We start from the raw sequence: 17,674 nt of genomic DNA on the forward strand, positions 1-17,674 counted from the left end.
CAAAACTCTTCATTGTGCTGGCGTAAAAACTGTTAACAAGGCTCGTTTTTTTACTTTCTCTAAAACCCTGACTAGTTGTTTTGGTAGGAAAAGACACAACTTTAACACCATTAGTCTGAAGTTAAGAATGAAATTTAAAACTGCATTAGCTGGAGGAAATATTATATGTCATCGCCTTTTTTTGAAACAGTGTAGCCGGAGGTGTGATGCAGGCGTTTTGAAAGTTCTGTTTACGACCTCAACACGGTAAACTTCAGTAAGTGCATTGGGGCAGTTACAGGTGGCTTAGGAGATATCTTATTAAAACATTTCGAATACTCCAGCATGCGTCCTTGGACTTTAAGTAACCGTCAGTCCTCTTTGCAAAACTCATTTCCTTCAATGGTTTAGCCTGATTGCATAGATGCTCTCGTTTCCTGGTGATAGTTTCTTACGTTAGCCTTTAAAGAAACTTGGCTTTCTTACGCTACTTAAACGCATATTTTATTTTTTTCTCTTTGTCTATTTGCAAATCTCTCTTCCTCTTTTTGAGCGGAAATGAAAGTCGTCTTTAACACCAGCCTTAAGCAAAAAATGCCTCTCTATATCTTGCATAACACTTTACACTTGTCATGATTATTCAGAACAAAAACTTTCCGGCCTATTTGAGCTCTCTATCAATAAAAATATGGTATTTTCACTGTGCTTATAAATAAAAAAAATACAAAGATTCCTAATTTTTACGGAACTTTACAAAATTTACACAATTTTACAAAACACACGCGGGATATGTTTTTGCAAGAACTACAAAAAGAACTCGCGGGTGAGCCTTGTTCCTCGTGGCTGCATCCGAAACCCGATAAACATTTGCTCCATTTTATATCCCACAAATTGGGAACGCGGAAAATTGAACTTAGTAAAGCAAACATCTAGCGGGTTTAGTATAAGAGGACCGACAGTGGTTGCAAGAGATTGAGAGTAGCGGTGACACTACATATACATGAACACGGGAGTGATGGCAGAATACTGCCGTCTTTTGACGACATTCGCAGTGATGTATAAGCATCTTTGTGGCAAAAAATTTAGTATTCCGGCAGGCTGTGTTTAATACATATATTAACATTGTGTTGTGCAAATAATGTCGTATTTTATTAGCTACGTTTACATCGCCTTGTTACGCCTCATCTGGGTTATTTCTATTGTGTAAAGTTAGCGTAATTGCGCCCTAATGGTATATGTCATTATTGGCAATAAAACGCTTCTATGTCGGGCTTATTGATGGGTTCGCGATAAAAATCATCGTAACAACTGCAAAAGTGGAGTCGCTCATGCACGTGAATATAGCTGGGTTGTTTGTGGCCCAACACCCAAAAAATTGCCCCCCATACGAGATGTGAAGGTGGTTTGACTAAGAAGCTGTAACTGACACCCACAAGGATTACCCATGTGATGTCACTTGAAATCACATGTGTCTCCCCAAAGAGTTACACCTTAGGCGACGGAACGCCGCAGTGAAGGTAGCAAGAAAACGGGGAAGAGCGTCTGTCGAAAGGTCATGGGGATGGTGGCACGCACGGCTATGGCTTTCTCATGGCCTCCTTCTTCATTCATGTGTCGATGACAAAGAGCACCCTCGGCTTTTCGAGACACAGCTGCGTTCACCGCTCGTCCAAACCACGTCAACACCGTTATCAGAATTTAAGCGCTTTTCACTTCCCACGCGTAAATTGAATGCGACCAGATAGTAGACCCACCGCTAGGCTCGTTGAATGGCGCCGTCTGCCTCTCTGTTTACTAGTGTGGGCGTAGCCTAAGCATTCAGACGACGGATGTCGCTCTTTTAACCAACTCGGGTCGAAGTTCGATTCCTGGTGGAGCTGGTAGTTTCTTTTATTTGTTCGCGGGAGTTTTCTGTTGATGCCGACGGTCGCGGCAGAAGGTTTGGCTGGTAGAGGCAGTAAAAATATTTCTCGCAGGGCACATATTGGCCAACGTAACTTCCAATTTGAGAATTAGGGGTAGGCAAAGTAACCGCCGCCGGTGCTACCACACATTACTCAAAGTGTGGTTACCAAAGTATATAGGGTAACCCTAAAAGCACATAGTTGTAAAGGTTAGTGTTCAACCAAAAACAATATGTATTTGTGAGGTGACGTGCTCCTTTTGCGACTACAATGGCACAAGCGCAGGAACGTAACCATTACGGGACCGCCATCCTCTAGCCTTGCCGAAGGAAAAGAAGCGTTAAGTCACAAGAGGGGAGGACGCGGACTAATAAGACGCAGCCACAACCGAAGCACAAGGGAGGCCCGGCGACAACAGGGGGGAACAGCGGGAGCAGGGGACTGAGCAGGTTGGATGAGCACCACTTCAGGTTGAAGAATCGAAGCTCGTCCGGGTTTCGGGACCCGAGCTCAAGAAGCGTCTACCAGGCCCCTTGGCATTCTGGGGCCGAGGCGTGACTGACTCGTGCAGGCGCCCAACGTACGCGTGCTCCGTTCTTCGATAATATGATTGCGGCTGGCCGTCGTAGACCGGCTGTAGCCTGTTTCCTCCAGTCCACTGCTGCGGGGCGACGGTTCGCGAGCGGGTGCCGGGCAGGCCATTGTCAACGAGGACAACGGTGCCTCTTCATCGTCAACGCTCCGACGTGTGCGACGCCGTCGTCATAACCCTGCAAAGTGACACCCCGCTTCTTCACCAGCACCGACGCCACCCTGCGGACAACGCCTGATTGCCCACAAAAGTTTGCGGGCAATTTCCCGTGTGCTTTTTGTTAATTTGGTATTTTTTAGACGTTGTTTAGCACTGAGTTTTATTAGCCTGTCGTGTACGTCATCATCAGCCACATGTCTACGCGCACTTCAGGGCATTAGCCTCTCTCAATATTCTACAACTATACCAATGCTGTGCAAACTGCGACCAATTTATCAGCACAAAAGTGTTGATCTTATCTGCCCATCTAGCTCTCGTCTGCTCACTGCCACTTTTGGGAAGTTTTCGCACTTGTTTTATGGCCGTTTTCTCTGGCCTATATGGGATAAATAAAATATCTGAAAACCTTCTCTATGAGTTTCCGGAATGTGAGAAGGGGTAATAATTCTCTTAACAAAAACAAAATTCTTTGGGAACTGCATTTCAACAGGACACGTTTACTATCTTCTGTTGCACATATTACGAGAAAATCATTGCCCAGGTATTTTCGTAGTTCATTTTTGGAATGTCTGTGGAATTCCCTGAAGTGTAGCGGCCGTGTCCTACTTATAGGCGTTTTTTACCACCCCTCAGAGGCAAATACGGACTTTCCCAGTGAATTTACTCGTGTCCCGACGCAACTGTGTTCTCGTTTTCCTAATTCTCTCTTAATAATTTTTGACGATTTATTTTTTCGAGCATTTGCTGGTGAACTCTATCCGTTAGAGATGGTCAATGTGAAGTTCATTATTTCGTCCAGCCTTCTCTCGACTTTTCTCTGGTTCAGCTAATTACTCATCCTACACGGTTTTCGGCCACATTAGCAAATATTCCAGACCTAGTAATTTCGAACAACCCTGGTATATTTTCTCAAATTACTCATCTTGACGGGCTTTCTTACCACGACGTCCTTACTAGAAGCGTCCGGATTTCCCCTAACAAGCACAATAGGAAAATAAGGTGATATAATATAGCTGATTACGATAGCATTACTAATCAACTCCTGTAATTATCAACTCAATTTTTAGAACGGTATTTATCCCGGTCCGTTGATGGCAATTGGCTCATGTTTAGAAATGCACTTACCAATTAAATCAGCAGGTTCATTCCCCTCATCACCATCAAAACTGTAAACACCGCTCCGTGGTATAACCAACACCTTCGATAACTCAATAACAAAAAGAAAAGACTACCGCCACCCCAATAAAACAGACCCCCTTTCAGTATCCTGGTTACGCTATAAAACATGTGATAAGTAATTCCAGTCACTGCTCACATCAACTCGACGTCATTTCTTAAAACATGACTTATCCTCAATGCTAGTAAATAACCCTCGCAAAATTTTGCGTGTCATTAAGCCTGTTGACCATCCTGATATCGTCCTTACCGCCAGTAATAACGACGTCATTCCCATGTCTTAGTGCGGACAGGTTTTAAACGCCGCATTTATATCAGTATTCTCGTGGGAAGACATCCCGTCATGCCCGAAAGTTAACCTCATTCCTGATATCAGCATGCAAGAAATAATAATCAGTGAAAAGGGTATATTCACCTTACAAAATAAACTAAAATTTTCTACTGCTTCTGATCATGCCGGCTTTAATAATAAGATACTTATGAATATACCGGCTAGCATTTGTCGCATACTGTCTGCCCTTTTTTTCCAATCGTTATCGTTAGGTTGCATCCGAGATGACTTCCGAATCGCAAAAGTAATTTCCATTTTCAAGTCTGGTGAACGCTCATCGCCTTTAAACTATCGTGCATCTCGTTAACCAGTACCATTTGTAACCTTCTTGAACACATATTACACACCCAAGTATTAACTACCTGGAAGATCATAACATTATACATAACTATCACCATGGTTTTCGCCGAGGATACTCATGTGACACAAAGCTGGCCGACTTCATTCCTGACATACATTCAGCTCTTGACGGTGGATCCCAGATTTATGCTATTTTCCTCGACTTTTCTAAAGCTTTCTAAACCCTAGCTTTTCTTTTTTAAACGCTAACGATTTGTCATCGGTAAAAGATTTCCTTTCTTCTAGAACACAGTTCACGCCCGCTAACTATTGTAACGCTTCCTTCAAACCAGTAACTTCTGGAGTCCCACAGGGTAGCGTACTAGGTCCACTACTGTTTCTGATCTACATCATGACTTGCCATCCTGTGTCTCATCCCGAATTAGAATTTTTGCTGACGACTGTGTGATTTACCGAATACTTTTCTCTGACAATGACTGGAAAGCTTTGCAAACTGATCTAAACGCGATTATTGCATGGTGCTCATCATGGCTAATGACCATAAATTGCTCTATAACAAAGTCAATGTCTTTTAGTAAACACGTACCCCGGATTCCTACCTCCTATGTGTTGAATAATACTACTGTTGACATCGTCTCCACTAATAAATATCTTAGAATTCATCTGCAACCTTACCTGTCATGGCACTACCATATAAAACCCCCCCTGGAGGCTGCTAACCGCTCTTTTGGATTTCTCAAGCGTAACCTTAAACAGGCTCCTCCTAACATACGCAAATTTGCCTTTATTACACTATACACTAATACGTTCACCATTGAAATATGCATCAGCCATTTGGGAACCCGAACATGCTTACATCATAAACGACATTGAATCACTTCAAAATCGTGCCGCTCGCTTCATATGTTAAGGTTATTCACGTCATTTCAGCGTCACAGCACTAAAACGCCGAGCAGAGCTACCGGAACTATTCCATCAACACAAAATTACACGCCTATCACTTTTCCATAAACTTTATCACCACGTGTCACTTCAGAGAGATTTCTTCGAGGCACCTGCCATTATTTTTCCACGCCACGATCACCCCTACAAAGTTAAACGCTTTACCTGTGTGTCCTCTGCTTTTTCCCGGTCATTCATTCCACGTACAATAATCGATTGGATTTATCTACTATCTCACATTGCCTCAGAAAAAGACCCCACGAAATTTCAAGAAATAATTAAAAATACTGACTCCATTTAACTTTTTCTCTTTTACTTGTTTTTTTCCCTTTTCCGGATTGTGCAGAGCAAATGTGTACTAATATTCATCTCGATTCAGCTTATTTGCGGTGTGATGAGTGAGTGTATATTTTTTATTCGTTTTTGAGTGTTTGCTTTATTTGCTTTCTTTTTATCATTAGGTGCATTGAATATTTTTTCTTGCATTTTCAAAGGTAGTTCACTGTGTACGTGTCTATATTCGAACGATTTGTTGCCTATGCATTTTTCTCTTTTGGCTGTCTTTCCAATTACTTGTTATAACAAATACCTCAACCTTAGTCTGTATTTATTTTAGGTTTTTATCCTGTTTTTTCGATTTTGGCCGTCACTGTTTGTACTTTTGCTCATGTAACCCCCCCCCTATGTAATACCCTCTCACGAGGGCCTTTAGGGGTATTATGAATAAATAAATAAATTCCTTCAAAGATTCCTTGCCCAAATTCTGTTGTGCTTACGGTCTATTGTGAACCACTTCGTTAATGCAGTGGCCCTCATCGGCACGATATGCCACACCGATGTCCATTTGCTTCGCCTAAGTAAACCCTATATTTTCTTTCATATGGTTTTGCCCACTAAGTACAGCAGATTCTTTTAACCCACCGAACGACCCCTAGCATTCTTCTTTCCCCAGCCCATTGAGCAACGTCGTGTTTCCTTTCAAGCTCTCTAGTGATACCCCAAATTTCCGCCTCATACCTGCTTACTGGAAACTCGTATCGGTCAACAAGCAACTTTTTGATTAACCCATTAGGTTTGCTGTGCATTACATCAGATTTTCAACCAAAGGCCCATTACCACGTGTTCATTCTGCAGGTTATTTTTATGAGTGGTAATAGCAGTAACGACTTTCCAACATTGACGTAATCACTTATTGTTTATAAGAATTCATGACTTTCTTAAAAGTCACGTATTTTATGGTAGTGTTTGAAGAATAGCTGGGAATTTTACGTGTTTATTTTACCCTGCAGCCATTCTTTGTGTGCAAATTGGCAAAGAATGCGCTGCAATTTAGGGCTGCTTTTACTTTATAAGGCAATGTAAAATTCAAAGCTTTGGTGGCTAAGATATTCGTTCTAGATTCGCACTCCTCTTTTGCTACACTTACGCCTTGCGAACACACCATCCAGACAGGTGAAAATCACTTGTGAAGATATTGTGTCCCCTCACCGGACACTCTTTTGTATAGAAAGATTACGAGTACTTCGATTGCGCTGTATAGTTTCGGTGGCTCTTAAGATTCGGTGGCTATATATATATATATATTTATGTGTATATATATATGTGTATATATATATAAATATATATATATATATATATATATATATATATATGTATATATATATATATATATATATAAATATATATATATATATATATATATATATATATATATATATATATATATATATATATATATATATATATATATATATATATATATTCTTTCTGAGGAAAGCAAGTTCTCTTTGCTGAAACGTAGGCCACAATTGTGCTTTTACCTTGTTCGAAGTTTTTCTTCTCTTATATATATATATATATATATATATATATATATTTATAAATATTATTTATATATATATATGACTAGCGCAATGACGAGTGTTTTTGTTATTATGTTTCCTGATCTTTTTTGCCTCTTCACTAAACCTACCTAATACACCTATTTGTTGACGTATTGCACAAATCGTACAGAGGTGAGTTCTTTGCTCTTTCGCGTGCTCCACAAATATTTATATAGTAATACAGACTTTCGAGAATAAACGTGACAGTAGAATTCTAGGGGGTACTACAATTTGTGATTGTCTCTCTTTTTAAAACATAATTTGGTTTTTCTTAGTAGTGACCTTCAAAGTAAGGTTTGGTTTTATTTTACCATTAGGAAAATAATCTTTGAAGATCCAATCTTAAAACTCATGCTGTTAAGCACGGCGTTGTCATGTTGTTCAAAATATTTGTTCCGCTCAAATATTATTTCTCTCGAAGAGAGGAAGTCAATCTTTCAATGGCAACACCAGATAGAGGCATAGTTCTGCGAGAAAGCTTGCGTGTAAATTTCATCTATTAAAATTGTTGTTGTTCAGTTTTCTTGGTGTCCTTTTTTCTCGCCTAAACTTCCCTAAAACTGACCATAAATACAACTTAAAAGTGCCTACTTTTTGTATACTCTGATTTCGAATAATTTTTTTACAAAGTCAGGCATCTCAACATATGTTTATCTTTAGTTTACATCGTAGGTTGTCTTCGTGCTCCGAAGTTTTTAGTTTTCTATTACAGTAAAACAATAAGACCCGAGGTTCGTGGACTTATACAAAAAGCTACTTTTTGGCGCTAATGCTAAAAATTACCAGCTGGTAGTTTATCCAACGCAATTTCTTCGACCGCAATACCTTGAGTGCTGCACAACAGTTGCAACGCTAGAAAAAATCACGTCCAAACAATAACAACCTGAGAATTTTTACAACTCTTGGGGGGTTCTATTTTGATATCAACTTTGAAACGAACCGTAAAATTTTGAGAAAAATTGAATTGCACTGAACAAAACGTTATGGTCGGCTCTCTCTTCCGCCGGCACGCATGCACTACTCTTGTTACAAGTTATGGAGGTACAACAAAGCAAAACTTTTTCCCGACGTCCCAAAGTTACCGTATTTGAGTATTTAGTTGTACAATCCATGCCAAGAACTCATTTATTTCTACGCTGGATGTTTACAAGCAACTTAAACTGCAAGATTTGCTGGTGGGATATGAATGATAATGATGTTTAGATTATATGACCTCTGGCTAAGGTTCAAGCGCACTGTTCTGCACTGCATGAATAAATTTATTCCATTGCGGCCTACACGGCCGCAAAGAAATAACCCCTCGATCACAAGAGAACCTCTACACGCAAAGAGGAAATTCAAATGACTTCGGAAAGCGGTAAAACAACAGTGCTGCAGTGCGAATACATCAAAACTAAAAATAGCTATTTCACACTTCAAGGCCAAAACAAAGCAAGCAAAAGAACATTACTTTAAAGTAACGCTACCGCCATTCATGACTGGCAACCCACAACAGTTATAGAAGTTTTCAGCCCTAGAAAAACAACAGTCCTGAACTTTCATGGCAACAGAAAACGGCAAAGTCCAATATGTACAACAACTTTTTCCACTCCGTTTTTACAAAAGAGGACGGGAAAATTCCATAGCTTGCAAATATGGATAATACTGGAATCAGCCCTCTAGATGTAACTGATGAAGGAATATTTTGCCTTTTGCTCGGCCTAGACCCCAAAAAATCTTCCGGGCCAGATGACGTCCCCAATCCCTTTCTTAAGCGATATGCCGAATGGTGCCGCAAATACCTTGGTATGGTTTTCCGCAAATCTCTCGCCCTAGCAAAACTTCCAGACGACTGGAAAAAAGCTAAAATCACAATGATTCCCAAAGCAGGAAATTGCGATAACCCTTCAAATTTTAGGCCAATATCTTTACCCTGCACGTCATGCAAAATATTGGAACATATATTCTTGAAACACTTAACCGTTTTTTTAGAATAAGGGCGTTTTGTCATCTTGCCAGCACGGGTTTCGCAGCGGATTATCGACTATCACGCAACTAACAGTTGTTCATAATTTACATTATCTATGAACAATTGCACGCAAACGGATATCATGCTACTAGACTTTGCTAAAGCATTTGATTCCGTATGTCACAATAAATTAATTTCAAAACTTCGAAGTATTATTGGAGATATAATATTAACAGATTGGGTTAAGGACTTCTTAACTAACCATTGGCAACATGTTCTGTGTGACCAAGTACCATCAGAAACCTTGCCTGTTATGTCCGGAGTACCACAAGGCTCCGTTTTGGGGCCTTTGTTATTTTTTGTTTTTATTAACGATATCACAGACAGTATCTCTTGCAACATTAGGCTCTTCGCCGACGACTGCAGTATTTACAAAGAAATTAACAGTCATGCAGATTACCTTGCACTAAGCGATTCTTTACACCATCTTTCCAACTGGTGCGACATGTGGCAAATGTCAATTAACCCTCCAAAAAACAGTGTGCATGACGATAACCCGAAAGAAAGAAGCTATCCAGTATGACTACAGCATTAGAGGCACCATGCTTGAAAAAGTGAATGAACGCAAATATTCAGGCGTCACGATTACTTCAAACCTCAGATGGGATGCGCACATCTGTAATATTACTTCAGTTGCTCTGCGCAAGCTCTTTTATCTTCGCAGATGCCTTCGGTTGGCCCCTCACTCAACGAAGCTTTTAGCCTATACTACTTACGTAAGACCGGTATTAGAATATGCTAACACAGTATGGTTTCCTTATACAGCCACTAACATTCAAAAGCTAGAAAATGTACAAAGAAAGGCAGCAAGGTTCATCTGCAACAAATATAAGCGCACTGATTCTCCCACAAATATGTTAGCAAGCTTTGGCCTCCAAACACTTGCGATTAGAGCAAAACAAGCTCGCCCTAAATTTCTTTTTCAGCTACTTCACAACCATTAAAAATTGACTCATCATTGTATATTCATCCATCAGACTCCCGCGTTACCAGGCAGAAACATTCACGCACACTGAAAGGGCACTCCTATCACAATGACACGTTTAAGCACTCCTTTTTTCCACTTGCAATAAGGCAATAGAACTGTTTAGATCCCTCCTTAACTAATGCGAAATCGGTATCTGACTTTGCACCAAAATTTAAAAATATGTTCTGTTAATGCGGCAACACTCGCATCCGAAGCGGCATTGCACCACCAGTGAAAGCGTATTAGTAGAGTATATAAGTGTTAACTGGGGTGTTTGCAAGTTTGCTATTATTTGCCTGTGTACCACTGGATTTCATGCACAATTTCTCTTCTTTTTGGTGTTGATTTCTTTGTCTTAAGTTGAAAAGCGTGTCTTGAATTTGCTTTTTTTTATGAGTGTGTTCATGTTGTAAGTTTTTAGGTGTGTTGTTCAAGAATTTCAGCTCCGTATTCTTCCATCTAAATAAAAGTAAACAACTTTGTATATTTTTCGCTGTTATACTTTGTATGACTGTCATTTCACTACATTCCTGTTTCTGTTTTTTGCGCTGATATTTATTTATGTACCACCTGCATGTACCATCTGTATGCCCACCTGCTATGGTCTTGGAATGAGAGTGGCAGTATTGAAAATAAAAATAAATAAATAACACAGGAGGAATAGTGAGTAAGTGGGAACAGTTTTAGAGTGTGGAGCTGTTTTGATAGCGTACAAAAACATCAAATAAAAAAAACTTCATTTGCGTATTTGTATAGGATAACTTCAAAAACACATAATTTCCGGGTGACAAAATGGACCAAATTTCACATCGTTTTGTATTACAATACGTGGGAATGCATTTTGATGTTTCTTTGTTTGCTTTCAAACTTTTGTCACATTTATTTTCCGGAACCGTCAAGGAAGGTGGTCCAGTAAGAAATATTAAAAAGATTCGTTTCATTATTACAACAAAACAACTTTAATCAGTTCGCAACTATCTAGAGAAGAAGAACTTCTTCGCTCTCAACGTTATACTCGCAAAACAAGGCAGAATAAATTGATGGTTAATACATTTACCGCGCTCTCACTTTGTTCCTCGTTCGCGCATTTTTAGAGAAGTAAATATTTGCAACCCAACAAGATTTTGCTTCGCTGGCTTATCTTGTGCTTTTGAGAATGTTGATGGCATTGGAAACTTGAAACATAGCGGAACCAGCGGCTTCGTTGCCTCAGATCTGAATATCTCTCTTTGTACTATGAAAACACTACACAGCAGCCAACACACGAATAATATGATTGCTGATTATCCTACTCTGCAATTAAGTGATTAGTAACCTTTCCAGGTTCAGTAGAAATTGCACTGCTGAACCTATTTTACTCCGCTTATAAGTATCACAGTTTCATGAAGCACGTATCATAAGGGGGTTTAAATACTTGGTGTTCAGTTATATCCAGTCGATTTCCTAGCTTGAACCTAAACCCTCATTTTTCCCGAAAACATATACATTTACAGAACCTACAGAGTAAACCTGTCATGAGACTTCGACCCTTAAAAACAGGTCTATTTCAACACGGGAGAAATTGCTGCACCTAGTGCATTTCGGTTTATGCAAGGAAGCGATGCAAATCTTTTGCTCTCCCAAAAAGTTTGATTTTTCCGAAAAAGAGGTGCATGGAAAATTTTACAGATAGAGCATACAAATTAAAATACAATAAGAGAAGAATGTTTGTTGCGATGACCGAAAAGAAGGCTGATTGTATTGCCTGCAAGCTTTCACTTAGAAGTATCCGTTATAATTGGAATGAAAAAAAAAACAATATTTTAGACCGGTATTTTTCGTAGAACTTCGCGAACTTGCTGCTGCTATCATTGATGGTTTGAGTGCATTCTGTACATGAATATATTTGGCAGTCATACCTATAGGCTACTGTATGTTACTAGCACTTATTTGAAACATTCAAAGTATTGTTTGGGTGCATATAAAGAAAGAAGGCCTAATTACTCACGTGCGTCGGTAATTACTATTGTATCTGGTATATTTCGTGGGTTTAAAGCATAAAACGTTCCTTTTAAGAACTCAGCGTAACTGCAGGGGAGAAAACGGTATCTAGAGAAAGTAAGCTATAAAATGGCAGGTATTACTTACCTGGTGGTGGTGTTGAACCTCACTGTAAGGTTCCTCCAAAAGAAGACGTCCTTTAGAGAAATATTTTTTGTTTTATCATGCTTGCACGTTATGACATCCCAAGTCGAATTCACGCTCCATACCAGATCACTTGTATTCATAAACTACAAAAAATAAAACACATTACATAAACTGCATTCAGGACACAATAACATCACCTCACACAAATTTTGATGCGGCTTCATATGTGTTAAATTGGTTAGTGGGATCGCGAAAAACCTCAAAATATGGTTGAGCAACAAACAACCCCGATTGATTATACAATATCAACAATAACGCTTTGCGCACCGAGCCTTTTAAATTCATTTCTATCTGTTATAAAATTTGAACGATGCTTAAATTTCTTCATTTGAAAAGGTAAATTGGCTGCTACGTCTAACAAAAAACTAATTAATCAGAACATAGTTAAGGAGTAGCCGAGGTAACTGCTTTTAATTATTTGTTTCTTTTGCTGTACGGGTAGCCAGAAACTTATAGCATTTTTTAAGGTTCAAGAAAAACTGACGGAACATGGGCCACGTGATTTTCATTTTTGTAGCAGAAAACTGGCCTGCCAAACTAAATTCCAACGCCATACTGCGTGATAAGTATAAAAAACGAAATATTTACATGCACAAAGGGAAAGAAGCCACAAAAGCTGCACAACCCACAAGGGTTAGACAACATGGCATGATTAGTATTTAACACGTCTCTACCCAACAAATGACAAAGTATTTAAACCCAGTGAATACAAACACAAAATAAGAAATGGTAAAACCTAACAAGAAAGTTTCGGAGTCGTGCACTAAAATAATTAAAAATACCGGCACAAAAAGGCTTACAACCTAAAAAATTCCCCCACATTTCCCCGAAGGGGAGCATGAGGAAGTGCTAATGCACGGGTGATGCTATGAGGGGGAGTTTGTTGAAATTTGGTGGCATTTGCCCGTTAGTCACATTAACACCCCCGCGTGATCCCGTTCGGGCCGCGACAGCCTCGCCTTTAAACCCTCGCGCAGCGCGACGCCAGGCGAACGAAGCGGGAGAGAAGGCGAGAGCGCGCAATGGCAGGCGAGTGAAAGGGGAGAGGAGGCGAGAACGCGCAACGGCAGGCGAGCGAAGGGGGAGAGGGAAGCGAGAACGCGCAAACGGCAGGCGAGCAAAGGGGAGACGGAGGCGAGAGCGCGCAAACGGCAGGCGAGCGAAGGGGAGAGGGGGCGAGAGCGCGTCACGTCACGGCGAGCGGAAGGGGAGAGGAGGCGAGAGCGCGCGACGTCACGTGGCGTACTACGTCATGGCGCCGTTGCTACGCACGCTCTCCCATCCGCTCCGCGCCGTTGCTAAGGGCGAGGAGGCGCGCGCGCGATAACACCTGCAGCTGAAGACGGACGGCGGCAGAAGCGTGACTCAGGGTAGCGTAAGAAGTGCATTCGCACTTAAAAAACGCGCTTTAAAACTTTTTGGGTGTGAACGTTACTAATTCGGGTTTTGTATAAAAGCGAAGCATAGCAATTATGAAGGTTTTATATTTACAACTTCAATATTTACATAGCTCATTCACCTCTCGGTGGTACCCGTTGGAATATTGTTACTTCAAAAACGTGAGCGGACTTTTCGATTTGAGTAAAACAACTAGACCCCATTCGTTTGAACATGAAAAAATTCGGAAAAGACGGTTTCGACAAGCCGTCATTAATCGCTTTTTGTTTCTTTGTGAAATATAGGTTTAGTCCTAAAAATTGTTATTGTTGGAAGCTCGTTGGCAAAAGATAGATCCCGCTTTGGCAATAATATCGAAGTGTAAGCTGCACAACTGTTTGAAGAACGCTACATGCCGTTGTAAATCAAACAGTATTCTAGTTGACACGCTTGGGTACGGCATGTACGTTTGTATAAAAAGTGAGTAAGAGAGACGGGGTTGGTGGGAAGGGGGCGGAATTTGATAGCAGGGCCTGAATACCAGGAGCAAAGAAACGTGAAAAAATGGCTGCATACGTCTTAAAAAATAACAGCCGGTGAAGTGGTAGGCCGGGTAAAGAATATGCATAGAGGAGGTAAAAAAAGGTGTAGAAGATGTTTCGTATTTTCCCCGGCTGGTCTGCAGCGATCCTCCTTGGGAATATAAGAGAGGGGCAATTGCTACACGGGATGGCCTCCGAGTTGTTTCAAGGTACCGACAAAGGGGTAGCAACAAAATATTTACCAACTCCGATCGCGGGCATGAAGAGGGAGTTAATGTCTTTGTGCTATTTTCTAAACCAAAAGGTAAAGTCGGCAGTCGAGTTGTAGCAACAAGAACAGTTTGCAGAGTGCTCTCTGCTCCCCCTGCAGGTGGTATGGTCACTGGAAGAACTTCTTCGAGTTACTGCGTTACCACTCGCCATGTGTTCAAACCCACCCGGCACTCCTTTGTGGGTGTGCTTCGAACGGTTGTCCCAAAATGTCCTGATGGATCTGTGGTGTAACTTTATCACAGAGGGTCTCCAATTGAAGCTCCAAATGCATCGCAAGTTTCCCTTGGCAGCAAGATTTGTAGCAACACGACCATTCGCTAAGTGCTGCCGGCTCTACTTGCAGGTTGTTATTTCGCTGTATAGACGATAATTACTTTTGTCCAACTACAGCCCAGGGTATCTTCTATTCATTGAGTCCGGTGGATCCTAGCTTTCCTAGGTTAGCGCAATTCGCTAAGACAATTGCCCCTCTTCAGCCCCACCTGAGTCAGCGACTTGGAGGTATAGTACAGCATCCTACTGTGAACATTACAGCTGCGTTGTAAACGCAAAAGTACGAAATAAACCTAATATTTGCTTAAATTACGTTTTTTGCAACCACGGAATTCTGCGCCATCTGGGCAAAGGAAACAAAAAAAACATTAGCGTAAAACAGACAGGTTGTTGCACAGAACGCCGCCCACTAACAATTTCACCTTCTTCCCGTAGGGGAACCCTGAGTAGAATGCGAATCAGCCATGGGGTCGACTTAAGGTCCCATTAGTTTGCAGTTAGATCGCGGCTTTGTGGGAGGAGAATGAGGGAGGCGGAGCGTGTGCGTGCGTCATTTAAACAACGGAGCTTCAGTGGCGCACCCATTGGAGTATGCAGCGGCTACAGTCACGTCTCTAACGCTAAGCTGCTTTGCATTATCGTACGCGGAGCCGCAGGTATTGCCAATCTTCGCGCAATCCGAGAGAGGAGAGGAGCTTCGGAGAGGAGAGGAGGAATGCCTCGCATACAACTCAGGGTTTCCCAATGGGAACATGATTTCGGTGGTTAAACGCGAAGCTATCTCATGAAAGAATATATGGTTAAGAATATATATGAAAGAATATATATAGCCAGACATGCGCAGGGGGGGTGTGGTACGCAAGGTTCCCCTACGCAAAGATGACGACGGTGGTTGAACGCGAAGCTATGTTGTAATGCGTTATTTGGTGGACCAATCCTTAGGGGCATCCTGCCACAATCATCATCAGCGTTGCCTGGCCAGGCATGCGCAGTGGGTGTGTGGACGGCGGACAATGAGAACGACAATCCAATCCCTAGGGGCATCCTGCCACAATCATCATCAGCGGTGCCTGGCCAGGCATCCGCAGTGGAGGTGTGGTACTCAGAGTTCCCCTACGGCAAGATGACGACTGTGGTTGAACGCGAAGCTATCTCTTGATGTATTCTTTGGTTGGCAAATTCCTAGGGCATCTGTCCACAATCAAAACCAGCGGTGCCTGGCCAGGCATGCGAAGTAGGTGTGCGGACGGCGCACAACAACGAAAAGGGAGGGAGGGACACAGCCCCGAACATGAGATGCTCCGCATCTAAAAAAGGTTGCTGAGCTCGATCAATGATCAACACTTGATATCTAGACAAACAAACAACTGTACCGAAGGTTAAAACTGCGTTGCCGTGTTTCACAGCGTGTGCTGCACACTGTGAAGCCTTTTATAAAATCAATGCTTATCACCGCGTTCAAACAATGTCGGAAAATATAGCCACCAGAACAATGAGGTACCGTTCGTCTTACTCGAACAGAATAACGACTTGCTCGAGAAGCACAAAAACGACAAGAAACGCAATTGACATTGCCTTCTCCAGTAAATGCAGGCTCTCACTTGCGTTAAACAAAACGTTGCTTTCCAAAACAATACCCTTTGTTATGGTTTTCGAATACAACAATATTTTAACAGGCGATTCTTATGCATAATTAACCCCGTATCAAAGCCTCCAATACACATGATACGAAACTGAACATTATGGCAACACTGAACGACCTGCGCATGCTCACAGTATTTGTCCTTAATTAGATTTCTTTTATCCAAAGCAAGCGTACTTCGTAACCAAAGTAGATGTTTTCCCAAATTGAAGCAAAATTTCTCCTTTCAACACACAATTATCCACTCAATCTCGTTATTGCACTGAGTTCACAAACAACGTTTCGCACTATCAGTAACGTCATCCTCTCGCTTCACAAGAATATTAGTATACTGTTCCTTTCGGCAAAGGAGCTTTCAAATTCTGATGTACATGCACGCCGTTCCTTCAACCCAAGCCGAGTAGTGCCATCGCACAACATATACCCACAAGGCCAGACCAACTTTAATTTTTCGATGCGTCTAGTGCATGCGCAGACGTTACCTTTCACTAAACGCTCTATGCGAATTTCTCTCAATGTCACGCAGTCGTTATTTCACAGTAAAAAGGTTATTTTCGGTTGCACCAATGGCGCGCCTTCTAATCGCTCCCTTTCGCCTTGAATTTTATGTTACCCTCAACAATTCAAAGCCTAAACGACGGATGTTCGTTAACTGCGCAATAACAATAATAAACCGCTCCCCGTCTATTCTATCTAGTACACTTGTTGCAATAATTTTTCAAAAAGGTGTCTACAATCTGTAAGCCACAGCGGTCGCTTACGCCTATTGATCATAACATACGCAAAGTAATGTCTCCTGTCCATTTGCGCCTGGTGAATATATTGTAGGAAACAAACTTCCCCTGCTTCTAACTGTAACGCTAAAGCACCGTGTATAAAGCATGCTAACTTTACGTCTTTTTTGATCCTTACATGTTTATAGCCGCTTTCAACGAATCCTATTTTTCGCACTAAGTTTAGGTGTGATGCTGAAGAAGCAGTGAAACATTTTTTTGTTTATTTTAGGCAAATAAATATATTGAGATATTATAATTACCCACATAAGCCTTAGAAACCTAGTGAGGAAGTATAGCTACAAAAATATAGCTACAAAAAAAAAGAAATATGGGAAGAAACTGGCAATGAACGCCAAATTATAA

At 41.2% G+C, this 17,674-nt stretch overlaps 1 long non-coding RNA gene across 1 annotated transcript in view; it reads right to left on the reverse strand.

Moving 5' to 3' along the window:
• LOC144141353 (uncharacterized) overlaps positions 1-17,674 on the reverse strand; it is a 74,571-nt gene that overhangs the window by 40,075 nt on the left and 16,822 nt on the right. Inside the window, exons 2-3 of the long non-coding RNA XR_013316543.1 lie at positions 12,369-12,511; positions 12,229-12,308 (exon numbers count right to left, since the gene is read on the reverse strand). This is a non-coding gene — a long non-coding RNA (uncharacterized LOC144141353). The remainder of the gene's footprint in view (positions 1-12,228; positions 12,309-12,368; positions 12,512-17,674) is intronic.

The sequence above is a fragment of the Haemaphysalis longicornis genome, unplaced genomic scaffold (assembly GCF_048455015.1).
Source record: "Haemaphysalis longicornis isolate Haplotype H1 unplaced genomic scaffold, Haemaphysalis longicornis Haplotype H1 scaffold_6, whole genome shotgun sequence".
NCBI lineage: Eukaryota > Metazoa > Arthropoda > Arachnida > Ixodida > Ixodidae > Haemaphysalis > Haemaphysalis longicornis.